Below are 8,448 nucleotides of genomic sequence, written 5' to 3' on the forward strand. Positions count from 1 at the left end.
TGTGAAGGAGGACCTTCCACCAATCCAGAAAAGGTGGAAACAGCACCAAACCTACACTATGACCCTGGCAGGCCTAAAAACCTCTTAAAAACCCTTTAAAACCTTAAAATCCACCTAAGGCAGTGTACGGACACTTGGAAGCCTAAAACCTGGAATATCCTTGATTCCTTGCCAAATGAATAGCAAGTCTTTTAGGAAGTTTCACAAGCAAGTGCATTTTTTGCAAGAGGGAGCCCTAAAGGACCGGGCAGGAGGCCTAATTGGTCACAATCCTTGTAGCCCTATTTTGTAGGCAAAACACAAAATAGTGAAATTGGTAAGGGGTTGAAAGCTTGAAACCTCTTGGGGCCAAATGAATGTGTGGAAATTTTTTTTATTAGAACTGACCTATCCTTGCTAAGACCTAGGAAGGTGTGGAGCAAGCCAAACCCTTATTAGCCTAAGTAAGGGTTCTTGAATCTCATGAGTAGGTGAGACCTTGGGAGCAGTTTTTCAACTTGTTGGTGGGTGGATTGGGAATGGTCAGGGGATTCCACAAGTAGGGGAAGTCCTAGAGACTCTAGGGTGTGGTTAGAATACTTGGTGATCCAAGGCAAGGATCCAAGAGCATAGACTAGGCTAGACTATCCCAAACCCCAACCCATCATCTAGAGTAGTGCACCTATGAACATCATCAACATTACAACTTGATAGGATATCAACATTCTAAACACAACAAAAGATTGGACAACTCAACCATGACTACATTAAGTCCCAAATGGTTGGTCCACCTATTACAACATGAAAGACAACATAGAAGACATAAAACAAACCAAAATTCTGAATGGAGTGCTAGGTTCCCTACACCATGGTGGAGTATATCTAATTCTGACATCCACATAACATTTGATTCAAGTAACCCTTCCCACTTTACAAGAGAATGTTTGTATACCCCTTTCCTTATCTTCTTTACTACCTTGGTGTCCAAGATGATTTCCAGCTTGACCGGTTGGTTTGGTGGAAAATCTCTCACCCAATCTTCAGTACCCTATGATGAGGTGTCCAACTGATGTGTTTGTGATTCTCCCTTATATAGATAGAGATCACATACATTAAAGATAGGAGAAATACCCAAGGTGGGAGGGAGTTCAACTTTATATGCATTCTGACCATATTTATGCACCACCTTGAGAGGCCCAATCTTCTTCATCAATAGATTAGTAGGCTACCCTTTTTGAAGTCTCTCTTTCCTTAGGTATGTTAGGACCAAATCTCCAATCTTAAATTTCACATTCCTCCTTATTTTATCAGCATTTATCTTATACTGCTCAGACTTTTTTTGTAAGGTCCGCCTTACCTTATCATGCACTTCTTGTAAAATTCTCACCTTGTGCACTCTTAGGTGCCATAGAACTATGATCTTTGAGTTCTATTATGTGCCTAGGATGAAAAACATACACAAATTCAAAGGGACTTTAACTTGTACTTCGGTTAACTGAGTCATTGTATGCATATTTTGCCTGGCTGGGTACCAAATCCCAAGTCTGTCCATGTTGTTTGTTGAGACATCTCATTAGATTACCCAAGGATTTGTTGAGTACCTTTATCTAACCATATAATTGAGGATGGTGGGAAAATGGAAAAGATGATCTTGTGCCCAAATTTCTCCAAAGTCTCCTCCAAAACTGGCTTAAGAACTTTACATCTCCGTCACTGACTATGCTGATTGGAAGGCCATGAATTCTAACTATCTCTTTGAAGAAGAGTCCTGTAATATAGGTGTCATCATTGGTGCACTTTCAACGTATAAAATGTGCCATTTTGCTGAACCTATCAGCCACAACATACACATTGTCAAATCCCTTTGGAGTTCTTGGTAAGCCTAACACAAAATCCATGCTTAAACATTCCCAAGGCTTCTGAGGTATGACCAAAGGTTGGTACAGACATGCATTACTTGATGAACCTTTTTCTATTTGGCATATTGCACATTTTTGTACAAACCTTCTCACTTCTGAGTGCAACTTGGGCCAGTGGTAAAATCTACTAACTTACTCCATAGTTTTATCTATGCCAAAATAACCAATCTCACAAAACATTGGGGAATGCAAAGAAGGTGTCCCTTTAATAGAAAACCCTCTTGTATGATATACTTTGAATAATAAACATGTGAGGTGCTAGAAAAAAATTAACAAACAACATGTATATCGACAAAGTCTTTATCATTCTTGTAGAGGTCTTTTAAATCAGTTAATCCCACACTTTGCAATTGTATCTCCTGCATAGTCATGACTCTCCTACTGAATCCATTAGCTACCTTGTTTGCAATGCCCTTTTTGTGCTTGATAGTGAAGGTGTAAAATTGCAAGTATTTAGCTCACTTTAGGTGTCTCTGATTCAATTTCTCTTGCCCATTAAGGAAACTACAATAATGGTTGTCAGTATAAACTACAAACTCTTTGGGTAGCAAGGAATGATGCCACTTCTTCAATGCTTGCACCATGGCATAGAACTAAAAATCATATGTGTAGTATCTTTACTTGGCTTCATTAAATTTCTCTGAAAAGAATGCTATAGGATGACCTTCTTGACACAATATGGCCCCTATTGCCCTTTGGCTAGCATCACACTCTACTCTAAACAACTGACTGAAATTAGACAATCTAAGGGTTGGCAACTCTGCTATCTTAGCTTTGAACAATTCAAATCCCTGATTGGCTTCCTTTGTCCACTTAAATTTACATTTAATCCATCCTTTAATGGTGTTGAGTATAGGAGTACAAACATGGCTAAAGTTTCTCACAAACTTTCTATAAAAAGATGTCATTCCATGAAAACTTCTAACATCACTTATGCTCATAGGTATAGGTCAATCAAGTATTGTCTCTACTTTACTTGGATCCATCTTTAAAAAACCTTGTGAAATGAAAAAACCAAGGTAAACTAACTCTATTTTCAAGAACTCGCATTTTTCAAGGTTGATTTTGAGTTGAGCCTCCTTCAACTTCTTCAAGACCATCTCCACATGCTTGAGGTGTTCCTCCTTGGACCTGCTAAAGACCAAAATGTCATCAAGATACACAATATAGGCCATTCAAAGTCCACCCATTTCAAAGTCTACCCATGCTTGTTCATCAACTAAGGCATGTTGACCCCAGTTGAGCCATGATACCTTATAGGGGGTGAGATGAGGAAACCTTTTTAGTTTGATCGTATCCACCATTTCAGTTGAGAATATTCTTTGTGGAACTTGAATCCAATATCACCTTACAAATTTTTCCATGTGACTTACAATTGGTTCTAAATAGACTTTTCCTCTATGGGGGCTCTTGAGTTTGGGGTATCTTTAGAATTGTTCTTCTCATCATCAAATTTTCTCCATCTATCACTAGCCCTACCTTACTGATTGGAGAGGTCTCACTTTGAGTATCCTCCTCTTGCACTAACTTAGTCCTTCTCTCACTCATGTATGAACTTGAGGAACTTGAGGCTTTTTTCGGGCACCTTCTCATGGTATGTCCAACTTGGTTGTAGTGGTAACACCTATTGGTGAAGAATGTATTTCCTCTCCCTAAGCTTCCAAGCCTGCCTCTAAAATTGCTTCTCCCTCTAAAGGATCCTCTATATGTTCCTCTTTGCAAGTCGCAACTTCCTTCTTTGTTTTGATGCTCTTCATTTCTTGAAGAACTCTGTCCTCTGCCAAAGGTTCCTCTACCTCTGAAATTCTTACCACCTTTATGCTTATGATTTTTCTCACTTCTCCTTTTAATATTTTCCTCTGCCCTTAATGCCAACTAAAAACGCTTATGAACAATGTCTAGTGTGAGGATGCTTATTTCATCTTGTATGTTTTTCCTAAGACCATTCATGTATCTGGCCAATTTCTCCACTTAATTCTCATGTTTCCTAGCCCTCAAACTTAGTTTGTGGAATTCCTTAGTGTATGCATTGACATATAATTCCCTTTGTTTCAAATTTTGTAGTCTCTTATGGATTTGAACTTCATAATCTCCTGGTAGGAATTGAGCTTTCATCTGTATCTTCATATGCTCCCATGAAGTTATCTTTTTCTTGTACCCTTTCTTCTTGCATCATGTTCCACCAAACTAGGGTTGATCCCCTCAATCTTGACTTGGATACATTTAACTTCTTCTCCTCTGTTACCCCCTTATAGTCAAAATGATTATTCAATGCTTCTATCCAATCTAATAACTCCTATCCATTGATATTTCCTCCATAGGTGGGTAATCCTTCCAAATTATCTTTTCAGATGGATTTGACTACATCCAAGAATAGTTTTTGCTCTTGAGGCATTGTTACTATTGTCGTGTCCTCCTCATCTTCCACTTCTTCATTTGTGTCATCTCCCCATTCTGTCTTAACCTTCCCCTTCTCCTTCTTAGCATCTCGGGTCCCTTTAGTTCCTTCCTGATCCTTCAATCCTTCTAACATCTCTACCACCATCTGTCAGATGGCTTCTGGAGTCATTTCCTTTGGAGGCATTGAACTTTCTTCTGATTCCTCATAGTTTGACATACACCAATTTTTTAAAAGGGTGGCTCTGATACTACTCTGATGCAAAGATACTTGGAGTAGATCCCAATCACCTAGCTATCTTTGTTGCTCTCACCAACCCTCTAACTCCTCAAGCCCATCCAATGGTACTTGGTAAGGGTTCTTCTAGTTAGACCTTCAAGGCTTAATCCATTTTTTCTTTCCTCCAAGGTATATCCACAAGTTTTTGCCAACAACACTTCCAATTGAGGATTCCACCTCAATCCCTAACTCCACTTCCAAGTGCTCCAACAAACGTCTGCAAAGGATCTTTGATCTCAAACTAGTTCCAAGAGTGTAAAATGAAGTTACACGGTGTCTTTGATGAATTTTAGGGGTTTAATCACCTTTAAACCCATCTCGAAGCCTTTCCAAGGTTTCTTTGACTATACCGACTCCAAACAGGCCTAATTCTATTATCCCTCCTATTACGGTTTTTCAAGGCTTAGTTTCAAATATTACCACACAAGACCAAAAATAAATTACATATTTGATTACCCTTTTCCGAGTTACAAAAAATATTGCAAAATGGCAAATGGGTTCTCCGTACACATGGGGTATTTAAAACTGTCCTATTTTCAAGGGTTTTAGGCCTAGCCGGGTGACTTACAAACTTGGCCTTAGAAGGCTTCACCAGTCAAAACATCTGAAAAAACCAATCAGGTATTATTTAAGGGAATTCAAAGGGGTTTCCAACAATTTGTCAAATTTGGCCCTACCAATCCAGGTGTGCTCTGAAAACACACATCTCCTGTTGTCCTAGTCTCACCAACTCCTAGCCGTGAGCCTATGGTTTCATTATACAATCACCACAAACATCTGCAAAGACACAAAAACTAATCTAAACATATTTAAAGATCATAACCTATCATTCCACATGATTTCAATTGGTACCATCAGTGGATGCTCAAGCTAGAGCCATTTCTTTCTTAAACCCTAGCTTTCAAGGGTTTTACACATAGTCATAGAGAATGGATTGAATCTTTGCAACCAGACACAATTAAAATTTCTAATCTACCTTTTTGGAAAGTAGACTCACCAAGCTTTCATGATGTGTAATTAGATTCTTCTTACAAGTCTTTACTAGACCGTACAACACCACAAAAACAAAGAAAATAGTCAAAAAAGGTGTCAAACAAGATTTTCCTTACTATCAAAACTTGTTTTATATTCCAAGATCCTTCAACCCATATAATTGCATTGTCTTAGGCTTTAAATCACATGATTCAGTTGGTTAGAACCAACTTCTTCACCACCAATCAACAAAAAAATAAATTTTTGCAATGTTGCCAATGTTGCTTAGCAACTTTACATCTTTTTCATCATGAGGATGCAACTTTGCACTCAAGTGTACTACAATGCTCCAAAGGCCCTTATGCACTCTAGGAGACCTAAAAAATAATACATTGCACCCTATTACATAATGACCCTGTTCTAGAGTAGTGCACCTATGAACATCATCAACATTACAACTTGCTAGGATATCAACATCTTGAACACAACAAAAGCTTGGACAACTTAACCATAACTACATTAAGTCCCAAATGGTTGGTCCACTTATTACAACATGAAAGACAACATAGAAGACTTAAAACAAACCAAAATTCTGAATGGAGTGGTAGGTGCCCTGCTCCAAAATTCTTCTTGAAGATTCTTGAAAGGGCTTCTATTTAGTTTGAAGAGTATCTATCTAGAAAAGTAGATGTGCTCGTTGTCTTTTTGAAAAGAAATGGGGTACACAATATCACTAATTAATAAATTGAGACTAGAAATCTTAATGTATTCACTTTATTATGCAAAGGACAATTAAATTTTACTTATGTAAGAGTGTTAGCCAATCGGCTAATTTAGGGAATGTATTAGTTCGTGAATTGTAAAACAATGTATTATCATTTTTATTCACAAATAATTTATTTAGTTTCTAATACTTTTATTCCTAATACTTTGAATTATATTATCAATAATGACATACAATTTTGGGGGATAATTAGAAAAATAAACATAATGACATACTTTCCTAATAGTTACAGAACAGGAGATGCCAGAATTTGAGGTTTATTTTACCGATCCTCCCTCTAATGATTTCAATTCACTGTTTCGAATGTTGCCTTGTACTAGATCTTACTTTCCAGCCGCTGTGTGGATCGCGCTTCAGACGTCTCTTCGCACGGAAAAGTCTCCAATACAGGAGAAGTTTTGCAGGAAAATGACTAGAAGTTTGGCAGGAAAATGACTTTTTGTTATGAGTTCATGAGCCCTATATAACCCTTCATGTGTGTGATCTTTCTCAAAAGCTCGGAAATCAAGTAAGCGTCTTAATGGAGGCATTTAAATCTCAATCTGAAACTCAATCTAAAGCGCCCCTGGAATTTGCGCTTGGCATGAAGGGTGGAAATGGAGATTCCAGTTATGCCAACAATTCTTCACCTCAGGTACACAATACGCATTTTCATTGCCCTTTTAAATTCCTCTGCGTTTATCTGTAGCTTCAATCCATTTATCAACTCTTCACCCTTTTGACGATTAAATGTTATTGAACTTAGTGTCAATTTTGAATTATGGAAAATAAAAACTCTAAACCGAGATTTATGAAATTTTCTGGAGCAGTTAAGGATTATCCAAGCTGTTAGGCCAATTCTGGAGAATGGCATTTACGAGAATATGAAATTGAAGTTTGATGTACGAGGCATTTTTAGGATTGCGGATTTCGGTTGTGGAACTGGCCAAAATACTCTTCTGGTGGCAGATACCATTGTCAGTGCCGTACAACGCTTACTTAAAGAACAGGAGATGCCAGAATTTGAGGTTTATTTTACCGATCTTCCCTCTAATGATTTCAATTCACTGTTTTGAATGTTGCCTTGTACTAGATCTTACTTTCCAGCCGCTGCGTGTGGATCGCACTTCAGACGTCTCTTCGCACGGAAAAGTCTCCAATTTTGTCATTCTTCTATGAGTCTCCATTGGCTTTCACAGGTGAGCAATGAACAATATAACTTCTCCATATATGAATTTGGTATTGTTGTCTCATGATAAGATATAAATGCAGGTGCCAGAGACTGTTCAACAGAGAAGATCTCCTCGTGTTTACGTTTCAAGTGACTCTGAGGAGGGTGTAGCTCCTGCGTATCTACACCAGTTTGATACAGACATGACAGAATTTTTATTTGGGTATTCTCATATAAATTATTTATATATTTTACATAAATATATGGTATAATTAACTTTATTTTGCAATGGTTTAAGGGTCCTATTAGAAAAGAGAAATGGGAATTATTCAATATACCCTGGTTCAATCCAAATATTAAAGGGTTGGAGAGCATTGTGGAAAGAGAGGGGTCATTGCAGTAGTGAACATGAGGATTGTGGGAGGAATTCATGCACATCCTATTTCAGAGATGAAAAGAGTGGAAGTGAAGATGTTTGGAAGAATTATAGCAAACCAGTATAGTGCACTATTTGAAAACATTGTGGATGCCCATTTAGCATGCAAGAGATTGACAAATGAATTCTTCTGGAAGATTGCTGAAAAAGCTTCTATTCAGTTTGAAGAGTATCTATCTAGAAAAATAGAGGTGCTTGTTGTCTTTTTGAAAAGAAATGAGGCACACAATAACACTAATTAATAAATTGAGCCTAGAAATCTTAATGTATTCATTTTATTATTGGAAGATTGCTGAAAAAGCTTCTATTCAGTTTGAAGAGTATCTATCTAGAAAAATAGAGGTGCTTGTTGTCTTTTTGAAAAGAAATGAGGCACACAATAACACTAATTAATAAATTGAGCCTAGAAATCTTAATGTATTCATTTTATTATGTACAAAGACAATTAAGTTTTACTCCTGTAACAAATGTTAGCCAATTGGCTAATTTAGGTAATGTATTGGTTCTTGAATTGTAAAACAATGTTTTGAC

At 37.4% G+C, this 8,448-nt stretch overlaps 1 non-coding gene across 1 annotated transcript; it reads left to right on the forward strand.

Annotated features, from left to right (window-relative positions):
• Window positions 1–6,860: 6,860 nt before the first annotated feature.
• LOC131036474 (uncharacterized) lies at window positions 6,861–7,699 on the forward strand. Its single transcript, XR_009372463.1, has 3 exons — window positions 6,861–6,965; window positions 7,141–7,509; window positions 7,583–7,699. It is a non-coding gene; the product is annotated as an uncharacterized LOC131036474 (transcript).
• Window positions 7,700–8,448: the final 749 nt, after the last annotated feature.

Source organism: Cryptomeria japonica, chromosome 5 (genome assembly GCF_030272615.1).
Source record: "Cryptomeria japonica chromosome 5, Sugi_1.0, whole genome shotgun sequence".
NCBI lineage: Eukaryota > Viridiplantae > Streptophyta > Pinopsida > Cupressales > Cupressaceae > Cryptomeria > Cryptomeria japonica.